At 36.5% G+C, this 23432-nt stretch overlaps 7 pseudogenes; 3 read left to right on the forward strand and 4 right to left on the reverse strand.

The window, feature by feature from the left end:
• Positions 1-1116: 1116 nt before the first annotated feature.
• LOC112523725 lies at positions 1117-3424 on the reverse strand (annotated as a pseudogene).
• Positions 3425-6573: 3149 nt separating this feature from the next.
• On the reverse strand, positions 6574-8638 carry LOC112523254 (annotated as a pseudogene).
• Positions 8639-8640: 2 nt separating this feature from the next.
• On the forward strand, positions 8641-10619 carry LOC112523255 (annotated as a pseudogene).
• Positions 10620-12318: 1699 nt separating this feature from the next.
• LOC112523726 lies at positions 12319-13873 on the reverse strand (annotated as a pseudogene).
• Positions 13874-13915: 42 nt separating this feature from the next.
• Positions 13916-15855, forward strand: LOC112523727 (annotated as a pseudogene).
• Positions 15856-17554: 1699 nt separating this feature from the next.
• On the reverse strand, positions 17555-19513 carry LOC112523258 (annotated as a pseudogene).
• A 2-nt stretch (positions 19514-19515) lies between these two features.
• LOC112523256 lies at positions 19516-21489 on the forward strand (annotated as a pseudogene).
• The last annotated feature ends 1943 nt before the right edge of the window (positions 21490-23432 follow it).

The following is a 23432-nucleotide window of genomic DNA, read 5'->3' on the forward strand; positions in this document are numbered from 1 at the left end:
ATATGATTGTTATATATTCATGATAAATAGTGTCTATATTAATAATGAATAATATGTATATTCATGACGGATATTATACCAATTGTTTATATTAATGGATGTATATTTAGATTAATAGTATGTATAAATATTCATGATGAACATCATTTTGAAAATGTATATTCATGATTAATATCATATTAATGTATGAATACGGAGAGTTCTTATACAAATATGAACATCATCAATATTCATGAGTATTATACAAACACATCAACTTACATAAAAGTCCGGTAAAAAAATTGATATGGATGTCAAATCGAGAAAAATAGAATGCTCGGTTCTTTAATAGTTTGTTTGATTTAAATATATGAAAATATTAATTATGCATAAGGAATCGATAAAAGCACAATCGAACATGACTGTTAAATCGAGTAGGAATCGTTGAAAGCACAATCGAAATGGACAGGGGAATCGAACATGACTGTGGAATGGTTTTGGACTTTGGGATCGGTGACCAAAGTTTTGGACTGTGGAACCATGGGATCGATAATAATTGCTTTTGTTGATAGGTCGACTAAGAGTCTAAATAGCCCGCATAAAACAGAAGTCCACTCAAAATAGAACCCGTTTAAATTTAACAAAACAACCGCAAAAGAAAATTCGGTAATTGAAGTACCGTTATAATGCACAGCTATTTTGTGTACCACCGCTAACAGCTATAGCACACAATTAACTGCATACCCTATATGTCGAGACATTCTTCTTTTCTTAGGGATTTGGCTGTAATGTGAATAAACAGAGGGTAACTTTTTATTTCTTAAAAACTGTGAAAGATTAGGTTTAAAAAGTTAATTTATTATTTATCAGTTATCTTGATACACGTGTAACAAGGCTCCAAAAAGATTGTGATAGCCCTAACTACCACCACCACTGATGCTTAACTTCAAATCTACACACCAAAATTTATGCTCTGATACCAACAAAATCATGAACTCCATATGAATCATTCTACACTAATAATGACAACAAAAAGCTTTCTTATGCAATCTAGTGGCTCGATTTCATGCTATATAATCCCGTGTTCTGTATATACTTATAACGATCAAAGTTCAGTTCTTTCTTAAATTTTATGTGCTACGTACTGCTGGGCTCGGTCTGTATTTCGTGAGCAATCTCTCTTGTTAAATTGTCGGCACGATCATCTTGTCCACCTGCAAATGTGTAGACCCTAAACGCAAACTGAAACACCCTCCAAAGTATTTTTCCTAAACCCATTTTCTTGCCATAACCATTCATCGCACTCTCTTCGTGTTCTTTTGCTCTTTGCTCTCTTGTTTCCTGTATTTGAAGACAAACCCATCATTTGTTTTCATCATATCCAAGGGCCTACGAATTGAACCCATTTTGAGGCTATATTGATAATCATAAACTAACTTATTTTTTATGTTATTGAAAAAACTCTGTTTGGTTAGTAAACTACCTTACAAGTCAGCTACTTCAAGTAGTGTTTCAATAAGCTTCAAGGTTTTTTTTTCACCCATTTTTCAAATTATCTAACCTTATATTGTTATAAATAATGTTTTAAGATGTCATTTTAGGCCATTTTACATTGACTTCTAACTTATCAGCTAGTTTTATTAAACATAACTAGTTTATCAGCGATCTTAGCCGACGACAACTAGTTATTTAGCTAATAGCCAGCTTTAATCAATGCTACCTCTGTATGTGGAATGATGTAGTAATATATGTTAGGAGAAGTACCTCGAAGGCCAATTCCATGCAATTTGAGGATACCTCCACCATTAATTCTTTGATTCTTACAAGGATCCCAAAATCAAAATGAATGTTTTGACTTCTAAATTTCTTGAGCTCATCATCTTTTGTTCGATCTAGAGTGTCCAACTCTTCTTTGATCTGCATATGCAATTTGTTATTTGTTACCGCCAACCGAAAACCTTTCGGGAACACAAAAACACCGATATTACGAGCCTAAATTTTGTTTTACCTTATTGAAATACTTATCAACTTTATCAATGAGTTGGTTCACTTGACACTCTATCTTCCTGTTCTGCAAAGTAGTAGCTATTGCATCTAACTTGGCGTATAATGTTGCGGCCATCCTCAATCCTTCCAACTTCTTACTGGGAAAATCTTCAAATCTTATCGGAACCTATAAATTCAAGAATCTTGGAACATGGTCATCAACGATATGATTATGGCATGCATTAAAGTTAACACTGACGAGATTTGGATCATAGAATAAATCGAGTATGCTTGAAAAAGTTTAGACCTGGGATTCATCGAAAAGTTTCTCGATATGTGATTCCACATACTGGTGGAATTTGATAAGCTCAGCCATGTCTGATGTTTGAAACGAACTCAAGGCGGTTTTCACCTCTTTTATAGAATTTGTGTAGTTTTTGACATCATCTTCGATTTGAATAAAGTATGATGATCTGAAAAGCAAGAGAAGGATATAAAGGAAGTAAGTTCATAATCAATTTGTAGATTTTCACTGAGATCTATTTACCTTTTTGTCATATCTGCTAGTGCATCAGCCATTCCAGTTTTTTCCATTTCCACCTGAAGTAGCCCCAACTTTGTTGCTATTCCTCTTTAAGGATTTACCATCCAAACTGGACCCTTCAACTTTCCCTTTGAGAAGGCGATAGAGACTTCCCATCTGCGATGATCTCTTCAATTTAGTAGTTGATTTAGCATATAGTGATCGGGTGCCACCAACAGTAGGAGGTGATAGTAGAGCACCCCCTTTTCCCTATTGAATTGGTGGTGGTGGTGGTATGCTTCTTGGTGTCATGGGAGCTAGTGGAGGAGGAGGTGGTGGTGGTCCTKGTTTCCCCAGGGATGGTGGTGGAGGAGGTGGTCCTAGTTTCGTGGAGGTTGGTAATGGAGGGGTTAGTCCTTTTATGGTTGCATCTCCTGATACTATTGTTGGTGATGGTGGAGGTGGTGGTGGTGGAGGAGGAGGTTGTTGTGGTGTTTCCATATGAATTTTACTCGGGGGAGGTGGCGAAGGAGGTGGTTCTGGGGTCTTTATATGATTTCTGCTCATTGGGTGTGGTGGAGGTGCTACCGGTGTATTTTTACAACTTGAGTTCAATGGGGGCGGTGGTGGTGGTGGAGGTATGTTAGGCGATGAAACATCCCCCGATCCCTTTCCCACACACTTCAGAGTTTCTGGCAGCAGACTCGCTTCAGAAACCAATGGAGTTTCCATAGTTGATGACAACGACAACCTTGGTGGAGTTGCCGCCAGAGAGATCAATTGCACATCATCTTCTGCCACAACCGATTTCAATGGCAATGGAAACTGCAATACCTCCATTTTCACCATTACAAAACCATCAATGTTTCTTTCACCATTTTCAACCAACACCACATAATCTTCGATTACTTCAGAATCGCTCTTCGGTTCTTCCATCTGATGAAAGGTGTGAGTTATAGCTTGTTGGGCCACATGAGGGTACATGTGGATAGATAAACGCTTTATATCGATGGGACTTAGTTTCTTGATAGTTTTAACTCGTAGAGGCAATAACAATGGCGCAGACGAAGCAACTATTGAGCAATTTTAGGCCGATTTATTTGGGAAATTTGGGAGAACTGAAGTTGGGGTTCTTGGTGAAGATGGAAACTGTAACTTGTCTAAATAAGACTCCATGAAAGATTTCACAATAAAAAACAAAATCTAAATCTTCATCATCTCCCATGACCATTATATCAAATCAAAACGATACTCTCTGGCAACATGAATTTTTCAACGAACAAACCCCCTGCTACAATTTCAAATCATACTCACAAGAACTGGAACTGGAATCAAAGAGTTCCTAATTCAAAAAATGTGAACTAAATTAGCTCCAATTTCAAATCAAACTCACAAGAGAGCATGAAATTGAAGTTGGGATTTGAAATCAAAAAGCTTCTGATTCAAATTCGTGAACTAAATTAGCTCTAATTTCAAATCAAACTCATAGGAATTGGAGTTCCAATCAGACCCTAGTATTCCAACGGGATCAGTTTCCATCATATACGCAACAATGTTAATGAAACACAAAAAATCGTAACTCAAACCAAACCGATGACTGTTTCAAAACAAAAGTTAACATACCGCGTTAACCGAAATCAGCATCAGCTAGTTAACCATCTTTGAATTCAACCATCCAAAACAGAATTACCTCCAATTCCAAAAGGTTTTTGTCAAAACAGAAAAAGATCAAAGCATCCAGTGTCTACAATGGCCAACGACTTTGAATGATTCTTATAACACCTCGAACGAGACAGCCATAACTGCAATCAGTCAAACCCTGGGGGTTTGAAAATGAGATAAACTTGTAGCAACAAAAACCCATAAGAAATTGATTGGGTGAAGAAGATTCAAAACTTGGATGACCTAATTTTTGAATTATTGAATGGACTAAAATGTGATCGTGCCACCCAATATCTTTGACCCTCGTTGTTGAATCCAGAAAATTTGCAGAATCTTTAAATATAAATTTGGGTAATTGAATGATGACATGGAAGAAGAAGCCGCATTTGCGTGATTTTCGTGCGGGTGGCTCTATAACGGCTACCTAATCAGTAACCCCACCTCTTTGGAAATATTTTGAAATGAGTATATGCCTACTCCATAATTTTTTTGAGCGGACGTATGTTTAAGGTAAAGTAGAGAGTCGTAAAATCACGGTCGATATGGAAGGAAGTCGAGCATTTACTATAAAACATATAACTTTTATCCATAAAAATTATATCAGAAATTTTTTGTCCATGATTAATGACGGTAGATTGAGAGATATAGGATCTCACAGACTTCATTGGAGAGATTGTTTAAATCAAAGATCTATTGAAGTGAAGATAAATGTATTTGTTTTTAATAATGTGATCTCGAATATAAAGGGTGAGATTGTTAAGTCAAATATTATTGTATCTGATATCACCGAGCTTAATAATTGAAGAAGTCAAAGTTTAAAGTCAACAAAAATCAAGATTGTGCTCAATTGTAGTTTGACTTGTATGATTAGTCAATCATATAAATAGTTCTTGTTAGTTTATTAGTCGATCATGAGGAACATGTATTGAGAGAGCTTGTCAATATACATGATAATTTGATCTCTAGATTGTTATTCTTAATGTTTATTCATTGTGTTATCTGATTGAAATTGGGTTTAAGAAAAATGATATATGATGTATAAGTGGTGAGAGAGTACTCAGAGGTGCAATGCGATCACAAGGGCACCAAACGATATATGTTATTCTTTAAGTTGGCTTGCAAGTTCATCCCAAATATCTCTTGTTATTTTACATGAGTCAAGATATTGGAAGATCTTGTTTTGGATAACCATGATGAGAAGTCTCTTTGCTTTTATGTCAACTCCATTTTCTCCTTATCTTCATCATTCCATGACTTTTCATCCTTCAGGATGAAATATGCTAGAATTTCATCAGTAATGGGAGTTGCAGGAACTCCTGGAATCAAGGTTTGAGGAATGTGAGGACCGTTGATAACAGACTTGTACAGATTGATGTCCATTCCCTCAAAGATATTGATCATTCGGATCTTCCATTGAGGGTACTCTTCACATTGAAGGGTTGGAGGTTTAGTGATAGAACCAACGCTATATGCATAATTCCAGTTAGACATATATCAAATTCTTCTAGATCAAAAATGGAAAACACCAATTAATCACAGGATTTTATATCTCTATAGAGAAAATTGTGAAGAATGGGGATGCATAAGAATAACTTGACCTTGAAGAAAAAACCCAAATAGATGAGAGAATTGAATCACAGATTCATATTTGATTGTTTTGATTGAAAACAATCAATCTGCTCCTATACTTGTGAGATCCCAGATCACTCAATCTACGATTAGATTTAAGAAAAGTAATGTTGAGGAAGATGATCTATTCCTTTGGGTTATGAAGAACACATGAACAACAACGAATACTCAAGAATACTTGGAAGCCATCATCATCCTCATTGATATTGAGAGAGAAACTTGATTACATGTTCAGATTGAAATTGGAATTACACAAAGGAGCAACCAAAGTTTACGTGAAAGGATATCTAACATAATGCAATTCAACAACTATTTATAACCTCCTAAAGACCAAAGTCAAGGCACTGATGAATCACAGCCTGCCATGTGTAAAGTTGAATAACTGCCTCAAGGTGGCATGTCTAATCAAGAGCCTCCGTGTGTCAGTTTGTTATGCATGAGCTTATTGGACATACGTTGATGACTTAAGCATTCCACCAATAGCTGAAGACCAGAAAGGGTTCTAGAAGGCTCTGTTCAGCGAAAAAAGGGACTCTTCATCAGTAGGTAATCATCAGGTCACGAATCTCTGGTTCTTCATTGCCTATCTCTGGTTTGTCTTCATTGGGTCTCTAGTCTTCAGCACTTAGATCATTTTACAATAACTTTACATATAAGAATTCTGGGGTCTAATATTTTTTTAGCAAGGGAGGTCATAATTGAATAACGATGGGCATCATTTAATCTCTTACACTAATAACCATTTTTTGACATTAGATATCCTACTACTGTATTAATATAATAATTTACGTTCACTAATGCTCATATAAATACTCAAAATCATTCTCCGCCGCTTTTAACTGTTGAGGTTGTTGCAAGAGTAGTGCAGATTCCACATCCTAAAGTATGATCTTTCCAGATTTTTCACCCAGCATGATATATCAAACAGAGGACAACTAAGGCATGATAACTTCAGTCTGTTGGTCAGATCTTGGAGCTTTTCGTGGTATAAAGCAAAATACATTGCCCTCTATTCATACTTCTTCACACTGTTTACAATCATCTCCTCACCAACCCTAGTGGCTTGGTAGAGTGAACCAACAATTCTAGTTGCCACTTTCTCAAGGGGAAGGGTTACCATCAGCAGACCAACCCAAAGAACATATATGCCTATCGTATGTGCATTACATAGCAGCATTTCAAGGCATATATATGCCAAAGAACTACGTCTGATGTGTTCTTGCTTCATAGAAATATCAGTAAAAATAATCCGCTCTGGCTGCACACCCTAAGCCTTGACATTAGCACGGAGTCTCATTTCACCAGCAGTTGGGAATCTCATAAGCCAAATTGCGCTATTGGGAACACGCTCTAATATATTGCACCAAGTCATAAAAATTTCAGGGTCCATCTTGTAAAGCTAATTAAAACAAGCAAATATAAATCTGTTCTCTGGCAATCCATAAGATGACCGCTTTTGTTAACAATTTGGATCCAGTACATCAAGATTTTTCTGCTTATTGTCGTTCACAAAGTACCAATGAGGAAGATGCACGAGCTTCTCTTAGTAGAGGTGAGATAACTAATTTGGAGAGATAAATTCATCAGTGACCAGATAATGTTTGTAGCTAGCGCCAATTGTGCCAGGCAATCCCATATATGACCTCTTAATAAGAGTAGGCTACAGAGCAAATATTTCATTTCTAGCACCCTTAGTATAACCATTCAGTTTCATGAGTACTTATATCTGATCCTCAATTATCCGGCTTGAGATAATATCTAAAGTCATTGTTGATATATCGTTAGAGTGTTCTACTTCTAATTAAATTCGAAGCCTCCATTCACTCCAATCAGTTGGACTAAAAGCATAGCAAGATACCTAAACATTTTCTCTATCATACATTTCAAATACCGATCCCATCAATGGTGACAACGGATGGTTTCTAAAGTCACTGCTGACATATCTAATATGCAATTGATTGTTGCCTTTTGTTCTTTTTATTGGTCATGGAAGAGGAGGGTTGAAAGTTGGAAGAGAGAAATGGTTAGAAATGACACAATAGTGTGTTGCATACTTTCGACTAATTTCAAGTGCAAGGTTTGGATCAAAAGGATGTGCAATCGCATGGAAAGTTTGCACACTAGGAATAACTGACATTTTGATTTGTCTCAAGAGTATACTTTCAACTTCAATAAACATTTTTAGTCATCCTAGTCTCAAGAGTATACTTTCAACTTCAATAAACATTTTTTAGTCATCCTAGTCACATACGCATTGTAATGTGTGCTGCAAATTACAAGTTGCTTCAGGAATCAAGATGTACGACCAATGCTTATCGATAGCTTTTAATAGCTGCTTCTACATGTCCACTGTCTTTATAAACTGAATCCAAATTTGCACAAGCTTCATCAATGTGTAGGCGTATAACGATATCATGTGAGTAGTCTTGGATTGCTTCATTAACTCTCCCAATCTCCTTGTGAGTGTTTCCATTATGAACAAGACCATCGGATGCTAGAGGATCAAAATTAAGAACTTCATTGTAGCAAGATATAGCATTAGCGTAATTATCCTGCTGCTTGTATATTATTGCCAGATTGTTAAAAGGAGCAGTTAAATCCCATCATTATAGTTAAAGGTGCCTTGTAACATTGTGCATCAGTTGTCACAATATTCTATCATGTATATGTTTCAAAGATTAATGAGAGCCTGAGGACGGCTAGGTTACAAAGAAAGACATTATCGGTAGGAATGAATGGCTTCCTCAACTTTTCCTGCATCTTTGAGGGCATTTCCTAAATTATTATGCGCTTCCAAAAATCCAGCATCATGAGCGATGAATGCTTATAATGGTTAATCGCCATCTCCAAGTTACCTCGCTCGTGATCCTGGATTTTTGGAAGCGTATTTAATCTTGGATATGCCCTCAAGGATGCTGGCAATGTTAAGGAAGCCATTCATTGCTACCCACAATATCTTTCTTTGCAACCTAGCATCCTCTAGCTCTCACTGATTTTGGAAACATATATATGAAATGGAATATGATGACAGCTGCTGCACAATGTTACAAGATAACTTTAACTGTAATGACAGTATTTAACTGCTCCTTTTAACAATCTGGAAATAATATTACAAGCAACAGGGTAATTATGCTGACGCTATATCTTGCTACAATGAAGTTCTTCATTTTGATCCTCTGGCAGTCGATGGTCTTGTTCATCGTGGAAACACTTACAAGGAGATTGGGAGAGTTAATGAAGCAATCCAAGACTACTCACTTGTTATTGTTATATGCCCACACATGGATGAAGTTGATGCAAATATGGCTTCAGTTTATGAAGACAGTGGACATGTAGAAACAACTATTAAAAGCTATCCACAAGCATTGGCCATACATCCTAAGTTTCCTAAAGAAACTTGTAATATGTTGCACACATTATAGTATGTATGTGACTAGGATGACACGAAAATAATATTTATCGAAGTTGAAACTATACTCCTGAGACAGATAAAAATGTCGGTTATAACTAGTTTGCAACCTTTCCATACGATTGTGTATCCCCATGATCCAAACCTTGCACTTGAAATCAGTCGGAAGTATGCTACACACTATTCTGTCATTTCTAGCCATTTTTCTCTTCCACCTTTCAACCATCCTCTTTCGTTACCAACAAAGAGTATAGAAGGCAACAATCAACTAAATATTAGATATGTCAGCAGAGACATCGAAAACCATCCACTGTCACTATTGATGGGATCAATATTTGGAATGTATGATGGAGAAAATGTTGAGGTATCTTGCTATGCTTTGAGTCCAAATGATTGGAGTGAATGGAGGCTCTAAATTTAATCAGAAGCAGAACACTCTAAGGATATATCAGCAATGACTTCTGATATGATCTCAAGTCGGATAATTGAGGATCAGATATAAGTACTCATGTAACTGAACAGTTATACCAAGGGTGCTAGAAATGAAATCTTTGCTCTGCAGCCAGCTCTCTTATGCAGGTGTCATATATGGGATTGCCTGGTACAACCGGCGCTAGCTACATACATTATCTGGTCACTGATGAATTTGTCTCTCCAAATTGGTTCTCTCACCTCTACTCTATGAAGCTCGTGCATCTTCCTCATTGTTACTTTGTGAACGACGATAAGCAGAAAAATCTTGATGTATTGGATCAAAATTGTTAACAAAAGCGGTCATCTTATGGATTGCCAGAAAAGAAATTTATATTTGCTTGTTTTAATCAACTTTACAAGATGGATCCTGAAATTTTTATGACTTGGTGCAATATATTAGACTGTGTTCATAATTGCGAAATTTGTCTTATAAGATTCCCAGCTGCTTGTGAAGTGAGACTCCGTGCCAATGCCAAGGCTTAGGGTGTGCAGCCAGACCTAATTATTTTCACTGATATTGCTATGAAGCAAGAACACATCAGACGCAGTTCTTTGGCAGATATATGTCTTGATATGCTGTTATGTAATGCGCATACGACAGGCACATATGTTCTTTGGGCTGGTCTGCCGATGGTGACCCTTCCCTTTGAGAAAATGGTAACTAGATTTGTTGGTTCACTCTACCTAGCCACTGGAGTTGGTGAGGAGATGATTGTAAACAGTGTGAAGGAGTATGAAGAGAGGGCAATGTATTTAGCTTTAAGCTGCGGAAAGCTCCGAGATCTGACCAACAGACTGAAGTTATCATGCCTTAGTTTTCCTCTGTTTGATATATCATGCTGGGTGAAAAATATGGAAAGATCATACTTTAGGATATGGAATATGCATTGCTCTGGGCAACAACATCAACAATTAAAAGTGGCGGAGAATGATTTTGAGTATTCATATGAGCATTAGTGTACGTAAATTGTTATATTTATGTAGTAGTAGGATATCTAATGTCACAAAAATGGTTATTAATGTAAGAAATTAAATGATTCCTATCGTTATCCAATTACGACCTCCCTTGCTAAAAAAATGTTAGACTCCAGAATTCTTATATGTAAAATAAAGACATAGACAATTGAGTCCATTCATCACCGAGACTCTTAAGAACTAACACATTGTTTTCTTCCTTAGTCCTTGAGATATCATTTAAACGACATTGGTTAATCAAGGTATTGAACCTGTCATAAGTCTTTCGGATCGGTTCTTCAAGAAGAGTTTTGAAGTTGGTATATTCGTTTAAGCATTGAGCACTGTGGTTTTTTCTAGTTTTGACTTGTCCTTTAAGTTGGCTTGCAAGTTCAACCCAAATATCTTTTGTCGTTTTACACGAGTCAAGAGATTGGAAGATCTCGTTTCGGGATGACCATGATGAGAAGTGTCTTTGTTTTTCTGGCAACTTCCACTTTCTCCTGATCTTTATCATTCCATGACTTTTCATCATTCGGGACGAAATATGCTGGAATTTCATCAGGAGTGGGAGTTGCATGAAATCATGGAATCAAGGTTTGAGGAATGTGAGGACCGTTGAAAACAGACTTGTACAGATTCATGTCCATTCCCTCGAAGAAATTGATCATTCAGATCCTCCATTGAAGGTACTCTTCATATTGAAAAGTTGGAGGTTTAGTGAGAGAACCAACACTATATTCCAGTTAGTCATTCTTACCAGGTTATAATATCAAATTCTTCTAGATCAAAAATGGAAAACACCAATTAATCACAGGATTTTATATCTCTGTAGAGAAAACCGTGAAAAACGGGGATGCATAAGAATAACTTGACCTTGAAGAAAAAACCCAAATAAATGAGAGAACTGAATCACAAATTTATATTTGATTGTTTTGATTGAAGACAATTAATTTGCTCTGATACTTGTGAGTTCCCAGATCACTCAATCTATGATTAGATTTTAAAAAAAAAATGTTGAGGAAGATGATCTATTCCTTTGGGTTATGAAGAGCACGTGAACAACTATGAATACTCAAGAATAGTTGGAAGCCAACATTATATTCATTGATACTGACAGAGAAACTTGATTACAAGTTCAGATTAACATTGGAATTACACATAGGAGCAATCAAAGTTTACGTGAAAGAATATCTAATTGAATGCAATTCAACATCTATTTATAACCTCCTAGAGAGCAAATTCAAGGCACTGATAAATCACAGCCTGCCTTGTGTAAAGTTGAATAACTGCCTCTAGGTGGCATGCCCAATCTAGAGCCTCCATGTGTCAATTTGTTATGTATGAACTTACTAGCCATACGCTGATGACTTAAGCATTCCATCAGCAACTGAAGACCAGAAGGGGTACTAGAGAGGCTCTGTTCGGCGAAAAGAAGGACTCTTCATTAGTAGGTAATCATCAGGTTACACATCTCTTCTTCTTCATTGCCTATCTCTGGTTTGTCTTCATCGAGTCTCTAGTCTTCAAAACTTAGAACTTTTTACAATACTTTAACATATAAGAATTATGGGGTCTAACATTTTTTAGCAAGGGTGGTCATAATTGGATAACGATAGGAATCATTTAATATGTTACACTAATAACCATTTTTTTGACATTAGATATCCTACTACTGTATTAATATAATAACTTACGTTCACTAATGATCATATGGATACCCAAAATCAATCTCCGCCACTTTCAATTGTTGACGTTGTTGCCCAGAGCAGCGCGGATTCCACATCTTAAGGTATGATCTTTTCTGATTTTTCACCTAGCGTGATATATCAATCAGAGGACAAATTAGCCATGACAACTTCAGTCTGTTGGTCAGATCTTGGAGCTTTCCGCGGTTTAAAGCTATATACATTGCCCTCTTTTCGTACTCCTTCATACTGTTTACAATCATCTCCTCACCAACTCCAGTGGCTAGGTAGAGTGAACCAACAACTCTAGTTGCCATTTTCTCAAGGGGAAGGGTCACCATCGGCAAACCAGCCCAAAGAACATCTGTACCAGTCGTATGTGCTGGCATAACAGAATATCAAGGCAAATATCTGCCCAAGAACTGCGTCTGATGTGTTTCTACTTCATAGCAATATCAGTGAAAATAATCTGGTCTGCCTGCACACCCTAGGCCGTGGCATTGGGACGGAGTCTCATTTCACCAGCAGCTGGTAATCTTATATGACACCTGAATAAGAGCAGGCTGCAGAGCAAAGATTTCATTTCTAGCACCCTTGGTATACCATTAAGTTTCATGAGTACTTATATCTGATCCTCAATTATAAGGCTTGAGATCATATCAGAAGTCATTGTTGATATATCCTTAAAGAGTTCTGCTTCTGATTGAATTCGGAGCCTCCATTCACTCCAATCATTATGAGTCAAAGCATAGAAAGATACCTCAACATTTTCTCTATCATGCATTCCAAATACCAATCCCATCAATACTGACAGTGGATGGTTTATAAAGTCACTGCTGGCATATCTAATATGAAGTTGATTATTGCCTTCTTTACACTTTGTTGGTAACGGAAGAGGAGGGTTGAAAGCTGGACGAGAAAAATGGATAGAAATGACAGAAAAGTGTACAACATACTTCCAATTGATTTCAAGTGCAAGGTTTGGATCAAGGGGATGCGCAATCGCATGGAAAGTTTGCACCCCCACGAATAACCGATATTTTGATTTGTCTCAGGAGTATACTTTCAACTCCAATAAACATTCTTTTCCTGTCATCCTAGTCACATACATACTGTAATGTGTGCAGCAGATTATGAGTTGCTTCAGAAAAATCAGGATGCATGGCTAATGCTTGTCGATAGCTTTTAATAGCTGCTTCTACATGTCCATTATCTTTATAAACTGAAGCTAGATTTGCAGAAGCTTTATCCATGTGTGGGCATATAATGATATCATGTGAGTAGTCTTGGATTGCTTCATTAACTCTCCCAATCTCCTTGTGAGTGTTTCCATGATGAACAAGACCATCGGCTGCCAGAGGATCAAAATGAAGAACTTCATTGTAGAAGATATAGTGTCAGCATAATTACCCTGCTGCTTGTATATTATTGCCATATTGTTAAAAGGAGCGGTTAAATCCCGTCATTATAATTAAAGTATCCTTGTAACATTGTGTAGCAGCTGTCACAATATTCTATCATGTATATGTTTCAAAGATTAGTGAGAGCTTGAGGATGGCTAGGTTGCAATGAAATCCAGCATCATGAGCGATGAATGCTTATAATGGTTAATCGCCATCTCCAAGTTACCTCCCTCGTGATCCTGGATTTTTGGAAGCGTATAATAATCTTGGATATGCCTTCAAGGATGTTGGCAATGTTAAGGAAGCCATTCATTGCTTCCCCCAATGTCTTTCTTTGCAACCTAGCATCCTCTGACTCTCATTGATCTTGGAAATACATATACGGAATGGAATATGAGGACAACTGTTGCACAATGTTACAACGCAACTTTAACTGTATTGAAAAGATTTAACTGCTCCTTTTAACAATATGGCAAAAATATACAAGCAGCAGGGTAATTATGCTGACACTATATCTTGCTACAATGAAGTTCTTCATTTTTATCCACTGGTAGTCGATGATCTTGTTCATCGTGGAAACACTTACAAGGAGATTGGGAGAGTTAATGAAGCAATCAAAGACTACTCACATGCTATCATTATATGCCCACAGATGGATGAAGCTTATGCAAATATGGCTTCATTTTATGAAGACAGTGGACATGTAGAAGCAGCTATTAAAAGCTATCGAAAAGCATTGGCCATTCATCCTGATTTTCCTAGAGCAACTTGTAATCTGCTTCACACATTACAGTGTGTATGTGACTAGAATGACAGGAAAAGAATGTTTATTGAAGTTGAAAGTATACTGTTGAGACAAATCAAAATATCGTTTATTCCTAGTGTGTAACCTTTCCATGCAATTGCGCATCCACGTGATCCAGACCTTGCACTTGAAATCAGTCGGAAGTATGTTGCACACTATTATGTCATTTCTAACCGTTTTTCTGATCTAGCTTTCAACCATCCTCTTCCGTTACCAATAAAGAGTATAGAAGACAACAATCAACTGCATATTACATATGTTAGCAGTGACTTTGGAAACCATCCACTGTCACTATTGATGGGATCGGTATTTGGAATGCATGATAGAGAAAATATTGAGATTTATTGCTATGCTTTGAGTTCAAATGATTGGAGTGAATGGAGGCTCTGAATTCAATCATATCAGCAATGACTTCTGACATGATCTCAAGGCTGGTAATTGAGGATTAGATATAAGTACTCATGAAACTGAATGGTTATACCAAGGGTGTTAGAAATGAATTCTTTGCTCTGCAACCTTCTTTTATTCAGGTGTCATATATGGGATTGCTTAGTACAACTGGCGCTAGGTACACACAGTATCTGGTCACTAATGAATTTGTCTCTTCAACTTGGTTCTCTCATCTCAACTCTGAGAAGCTTGTGCATCTTCCTCATTGTTACTTTGTGAATGACTATAAGCAGAAAAATCTTGATGTACTGGATCCAAATTGTTAACAAAAGCGGTCATCTTATGGATTGCCAGAGAAGAAATTTATATTTGCTTGTTTTAATCAGCTTTACAAGATGGATCCTAAAATTTTTATGACTTGGTGAAATATATTAAAGAGTGTTCCCAATAGTGCAATTTGGCTTATAAGATTCTTAGTTGCTGGTGAAATGAGACTCCGTGCCAATTCCACGACTTAGGGTGTGCAGCCAGACCATATTATTTTCACTGATATTGCTATGAAGCAGGAACACATCAGACGTAGTTTTTTGGCAGATATTTGCCTTTATATGCTGTTATTGCTACTGATGGTGACCCTTCCCCTTCAGAAAATGGCAACTAGAGTTGTTGGTTAACTCTACCTAGCCACTAGAGTTGGTGAGGAGATGATTGTAAACAGTATGAAGGAGTATGAAAAGAGGGAAATGTATTTAGCTTTAAACCGCATAAAGCTCCAAAATCTAATCAACAGACTGAAGTTGTCTTGCCTAAGTTGTCCTCTGTTTGATATATCATGCTGGGTGAAAAATCTGGAAAGATCATACTTTAAGATGTGGAATTCGAACTGCTCTGGGCAACAACCTCAACAATTGAAAGTGGCGGAGAAAGATTTTGAGTATCCATATGATCATTAGTGAACGTAAGTTATTATATTAATACAGTAGGAGGGTATCTAATGTCAAAAAAATGGTTATTAGTGTAAGAGATTAAATGATTCCTATCGTTATCCAATTATGACCACCCTTGCTAAGAAAATGTTAGACCCCAGAAATCTTATATGTTAAAGTATTGTATAATGTTCTAAGTGTTGAAAACTAGAGACTCGATGAAGACAAACCAGAGATAGGCAATGAAGAACTAGAGATACGTAACCTGATGATTACCTACTGATGAAGAGTCCCTCTTTTCGCTGAACAGAGCCTCTCTAGAACCGCTTCTTGTCTTCAGCTACTGATGGAATGCTTAAGTCATTAGCTTATGTCCAGTAAGTTCATACATAAGAAACTGGCACATGGAGGCTCTGGATTGGACGTGCCATCTAGAGGCAGTTATTCAACTTTACACAAGGTAGGTTGTGATTCATCAGTGCCTTGAATTTGCTCTCTAGGAGGTTATAAATAGATGTTGAATTGTATTCAATTAGATATCCTTTCATGTAAACTTTGGTTGCTCCTATGTGTAAATCCAATTTCAATCTGAACTTGTAATCAAGTTTCTCTCTCAATATCAATGAAGAAGATGATGGCTTCCAACTGTTCTTTAGTATTCATAGTTGTTCATGAGTTCTTCATAACCCAAAGGAATAGATCATCTTCCTCATCATTACTTTTCTTAAATCTAATCGTAGATTGAGTGATCTGGGATCTCACAAGCATCAGAGCAGATTGATTGTCTTCAGTCAAAACGATCAAATATAAATTTATGATTCAGTTCTCTCATCTATGTGGGTTTTTTCTTCAAGGTCAAGTTATTCTTATGCATCCCCGTTTTTCACAGTTTTCTCTATAGAGATATAAAATCCTGTGATTAATTGGTGTTTTCCATTTTTGATCTAGAAGAATTTGATATTATAACCTGGTAAGAATGTCTAACTGGAATTATGCATATAACGTTGGTTCTCTCACTAAACCTCCAACTCTTTAATGTGAAGAGATACCTCAATGGAAGATCTAAATGATCAATTTATTTGAGGGAATTGACATGAATCTGTACATGTCTACTATCAGTAGTCCTCACATTCCTCAAACCTTGATTCCAAGAATTTCTGCAACTCTCACTCCTGATGAAATTCCAACATATTTCGTCCCGAATGATGAAAAGTCATGATAAAGATAAGAAGAAAGTGGAAGTTGACAGAAAGCAAAGAGACTTCTCATCATGGTCATCCCGAACAAGATCTTCCAATCTTTTGACTCGTGTAAAACGACAAAAAAGATTTGGGATGAACTTGCAAGCCAACTTAAAGGAGGAAGCAAAACCAGAAAAATCCGCAGTGCTTAATGCTTAAACAAATATACCAACTTCAAAACTCTTCATGAAGAACCGATCCAGAAGACTTATGATAGGTTCAATACCTTGATTAACCAATGCCATTTAAATGATATCTCAAGGACTAAGGAAGAAAACAATGTGTTAGTTCTTAAGAGTCTCGGTGATTAATGGACTCAATTGTCAATGTCTTTATTTTACATATAAGAATTCTCAGGTCTAACATTTTTTTAGCAAGGGAGGTCATATATGGATAACGATAGGGATAATTTAATCTCTTACACTAATAACCATTTTTTGACATTAGATATCCTACTATTGTATTAATATAATAATTTACATTCACTAATGATCATATGAATACTCAAAATCATTCTCCGCCATTTTTAATTGTTGAGGTTGTTGCCCGGAGCAGTGCAGATTCCACATCCTAAAGTATGATCTTTCCATATTTTTCACCCAACGTGATACATCAAACAGAAGACAACTAAGGCATGATAACTTCAGTCTGTTGCTCAGATCTTCGAGCTTTCCGTGATTTAAAGCTAAATACATTGCCCTCTATTCATACTCCTTCATACTGTTTACAATCATCTCCTCACCAACTCTAGTGGCTAGGTAGAGGGAACCAACAACTCTAGTTGTCATTTTCTCATGGGGAAGGGTCACCATCAGTAGACCAGCCCAAAGAACATATGTGCCTGTCGTATGTGCATTGCATAACAGCATATCAAGGCATATATCTGCCAAAGAACTATGTCTGATATGTTCTTGCTTCATGGCAATATTAGTGAAAATAATCTTGTCTGGCTGCACACCCTAAGCCTTGGCATTGGCACGGAGTCTCACTTCACCAGCAGCTGGGAATCTTATAAGCCAAATTGCGCTATTGGGAACACGCTTTAATATATTTCACCAAGTCATAAAAATTTCAGGATCCATCTTGTAAAGCTGATTAAAACAAGTAAACATAAATTTCTACTCTGGCAATCCATTAGATGACCGCTTTTATTAACAATTTGGACCTAGTACATCAAAAAATTTCTGCTTATAGTCGTTCACAAAGTAACAATGAGGAAGATGCACAAGCTTCTCAGAGTAGAGATGAGAGAACCAATTTGGAGAGACAAATTCATCGGTGACCAGATAATGTATGTAGCTAGCGCCAGGTGTACCAGGCAATCCCATATATGACACCTGAATAAGAGCAGACTGCAGAGCAAAGATTTCATTTCTAGCACCCTTGGTATAACCATTTAGTTTCATGAGTACTTATATCTAATCCTCAATTATCAGCCTTGAGATCATATCAGAAGTCATTGCTGATATATCCTTAAAGTGTTATGCATCTGATTGAATTCGGAGCCTCCATTCACTCCAATCATGTGGACTCAAAGCATAGCAAGATATCTCAACATTTTCTCCATCATACATTCCAAATACCGATCCCATCAATAGTGACAGTGGATGGTTTCCGAAGTCACTGCTGACATATCTAATATGCAGTTGATTATTTTATTCTGTACTCTTTATTGTTAACGGAAGAGGATGGTTGAAAGCTGGAAGAGAAAAACGGCTAGAAATGATAGAATAGTGTGCATCATACTTCTGACTTATTTCAAGTGCAAGGTTTCTATCAAGGGGATACGTAATCGCATGGAAAGGTTATACGCTAGAAATAACCGGCATTTTGATCTGTCTTAGGAGTATACTTTCAACTTCGATAAAACATTCTCTTCATGTCATCCTAGTCACATACAGACTGTAATGTGTGCAGCAGATTACAAGTTGCTTACTACCCTCATAAACTGAAGCCATATTTGCATAAGCTTCATCCATGTGTGGGCGTATAACGATAGCATGTGAGTAGTGTTGGATTGCTTCATTAACTCTCCCAATCTCCTTGTAAGTGTTTCCACGATGAACAAGACCATCGGCTACCAGATGATCAAAATGAAGAACTTCATTGTAGCAACATATAGCATCAGCATAATTACCATGCTGCTTGTATATTATTTCCAGATTGTTAAAAGGAGCAGTTAAATCCCAACATTATAGTTAAAGATGCCTTGTAAAATTGTGCAGTAGTTGTCACAATATTATGTCATGTATACGTTTCGAATATTAGTGAGAGCCTAAGGATGGCTAGGTTACAAAGAAAGACACTATCGGTAGCAATGAATGGCTTCCCCAACTTTTCCGCAACCTTGAGGGCATTTCCCAGATTATTATACGCTTCCAAAAATCCAGCATCATGCGCGATGAATGCTTATAATGGTTAATCGCCATCTCCAAGTTACCTCGCTCATGATCCTGGATTTTTGGAAGCGTATATTAATCTTGGATATGCCCTCAAGGATGCTGGCAATGTTAAGGAAGCCATTCACTACAACCCGCAATGTCTTTCTTTGCAACCTAGCATCCTCTGGCTCTCACTGATCTTGGAAACATACATATGGAATGGAATATGATGACAGCTGCTGCACAATATTATAAGGCAGCTTTAACTATGATGACAAGATTTAACCGTTCCTGTTAACAATATGGCAATAATATACAAACAGCAGGGTAATTATGCTGATGCTATATCTTGCTACAATGAAGTTCTTCATTTTGATCCTCTAGTAGCCGATGGTCTTGTTCATCGTTGAAACACTTACAAGGAGATTGGGAGAGTTAAAGAAGCAATCCAACACTACTCACATGCTATTGTTATACGCCCACACCTGGATGAAGCTTATGCAAATATGGCTTCAGCTTATGAAGATAGTGAACATGTAGAAGCAGCTATTAAAAGCTATCGACAAGCATTGGCCATACATCCTAATTTTCCTAAAGCAACTTGTAATCTGCTGCACACATTACAGTGTGTTTGTGACTAGGATAACATGAAAAGAATGTTTATCAAAGTTGAATGTATACTCCTGAGACATATCAAAATGTCGGTTATTTCTAGTGTGCAACCTTTCCATGCGATTGCGTATCCCCTTGATCCAAACCTTGCACTTGAAATCAGTCGGAAGTATGCTGCATACTATTCTGTCATTTCTAGCCGTTTTTCTCTTCCAGTTTTCAACCATCCTCTTCCGTTACCAATGAAGAGTACAGAAGACAACAATCAATTGCATATTAGATTTGTCAGCAGTGACTTCGGAAACCATCCACTGTCACTATTGATGGGATCGGTATTTGGAATGTATGATAGAGAAAATGTTGAGGTATCTTGCTATGCTTTGAGTCCAAATGATTGGAGTGAATGGAGGCTCCAAATTCAATTAGAAGCAGAACACTTTAAGGATATATCAGCAATGACTTCTGATATGATCTCAAGGTTGATCATTGAGGATTAGATATAAGTACTCATGAAACTCAATGGTTACACCAAGGGTGCTAGAAATGAAATCTTTGCTCTGCAGCCTGCTCTTATTCAGGTGTAATATATGGGATTGCCTGGTACAACTGGCGCTAGCTACATACAGTATCTGGTCACTGATGAATTTGTCTCTCCAACTTCGTTCTCTCACCTCTACTCTGAAAAGCTTGTGCATCTTCCTCATTGTTACTTTGTGAATGACTATAAGCAGAAAAATCTTGATGTACTGGATCCAAATTGTTAACAAAAGCGGTCATCTTATGGATTGCCAGAGAABAVATTTATATTTGCTTGTTTTAATCAGCTTTACAAGATTGATTTTGAAATTTTTATGACTTGGTGAAATATATTAAAGCGTGTTCCTAATAGCGCAATTTGGCTTATAAGATTCTCAGTTGCTGGTGAAATGAGACTCCGTGCCAATTCCACGGCTTAGGGTGTGCAGCAAGACCAGATTATTTTCACTGATATTGCTATGAAGCAGGAACACATCAGACGTAGTTCTTTGGCAGATATTTGCCTTGACATAATGTTATGCAATGCACATACGACAGGTACAGATGTTCTTTGGGCTGGTCTACTGATGGTGACCCTTCCCCTTGAGAAAATGGCAACTAGAGTTGTTGGTTCACTCTACCTAGCCACTAGAGTTGGTGAGGAGATGATTGTAAACAATGTGGAGTATGAAAATAGGGCAATGTATTTAGCTTTAAACCGCATAAAGCTCCAAGATCTGACCAACAGACTGAACTTGTCATGCCTAATTTGTCCTTTGTTTGATAAATCACGTTCGGTGAAAAATCTGGAAAGATCGTACTTTAAGATGTGGAATCTGCACTGCTCTGGGCAACAACCTCAACAATTGAAAGTGGCGGATAATGATTTTGAATATCCATATGATCATTAGTGAACGTAAATTATTATATTAATATAGTAGTAGGATATCTAATGTCAAAAAAATGGTTATTTAGTGTAAGAGATTAAATGATTCCTATCATTATCCAATTATGACCACCCTTGTTAAAAAAATGTTTAACTCCGAAATTCTTATATGTAAAATAAAGACATAGACATTTGAGTCCATTAATCACGGAGACTCTTAATAACTAACACATACACAATTGAGTCCTTCTGTGCTTTTGTTTTGGGCGACATCCAAAAGCAGAGCAATTATCCCGAATTTTGTACCTGTATTTTTGTTTTTTGCATACTTTTTGAAAAGACAAAATACATGTGTGCATTGGATTTGTCACATTTGCCAATATAATGAAATCTTGATAAATCGTCCACACGATAAATACTCAATTTATTTATTACTTCTTATTGTTTAGCTTTAATTTTGTAAATTTGATACACATAAATATTCTATATTAAATACTCAAATATTTATTTTACTTTTAAAAAATATCTAAATTATTTTCAAATTTTTTTTTGTTAACCTGTATATCCAACCCGCTATGCGAGCAGACTAATTTCAGGACGACCACTTGCTTTACAGATAGCCCGGAGTCACCGCATTTGAATCTCCATGGCCACAAGAGGATTTTTATTCCTCCTTGGGTTTGAACCTGGGACAAATCCAAGGAGGAATAAAAATCCTCTTTTAGACACAGAGGTTCAAATGCGGTGACCCCGGGCTAGCTGCAAAACAGGTTGTTGCCCTGAGATTAGTCGGCTCGCATATTCGATAACCTATATATATATATAATTGATTTCCGATAAGAATAAGAGTTATGATCAAACGGTAGGAAGGAAACCTCAGTATACCTTCATCTTCCTTCAACTACCTTTATTTGCTTTTTTACATCCATGACCGAAAATTTAACAAATTCATACATGTGAAAATGACTAAATGTATGTAAAAGTTTGTGAAAATGACTTTAAAATGAAAATAAACTTGAAAATAAAAGTAAATGAATGTAATTGAAGATAGATGAATATACTGAAAATAGTTTTAAAAAATTAAGTTGAATTAGAAAAATCAATTCATCCAAAGACTCAGAAGTGTTCTTAATCTAACTCTTGCTCTTATTCTCATACGATTCCTCGTCTATATATATATATATATATATGTGTGTGTGTGTGTGTGTGTGTGTATGTGTGTAGATTTCAATTTTTCAATCTGATTCTGAAAATTTCAATCATTAGTGTATCCACATACGAGTATATTCACAAACATATAAAACTTATTATCGCATATATACAACTAATTAATTAATACCTACATTTAAATCGTATAAATTCAACTAATAAACCTGTTAAAATACATTACAAATGTTGAGCTATACTAATAGGTCAATATACACCATGAAAATAATAACCAACATAAGACTCATTCTCTCAAAATCACAAAAAAAAGAGACACAAACTATAGATATATTAAGCTCCATTATGCATATATATATATATATATATATATATATATATATATACTTCGATATGGGATCACATGAGACTAGCTTGGTTTCGTGAGACTCGTGAGACCACTTTTTTACACTTGAAAGTTCACAACAAAACACTGTGAAGGTAACCTTTATGTTTTTGCTATGAAAGTTCTGTTTTTTTACCTTCACAGGGTTTTGTTATAAAGTTTCAAGTGCAAAAAAATAGTTTTATGGGTTTCACAAAAACATGCTCGTCTAACGTGAACCCAGCCCTCTAGTTTTAATGTAAAACATATATTTGCATTTGATTATGTTACTAAAGGTGGATGTTGTTGCTTTAAAATTACTACTACAATACATGATATCTGTGACTGGAAAAATCGACGAAAACTTTCGAAGGATATTTCTTTCGAAAACTCGAAATACATATGTGCATCGAAGGAGTTGGGCCTTCACTCTTTTCTCA

Source organism: Cynara cardunculus (genome assembly GCF_001531365.2).
Source record: "Cynara cardunculus var. scolymus isolate 2C chromosome LG 12, CcrdV1, whole genome shotgun sequence".
Taxonomy (NCBI): domain Eukaryota; kingdom Viridiplantae; phylum Streptophyta; class Magnoliopsida; order Asterales; family Asteraceae; genus Cynara; species Cynara cardunculus.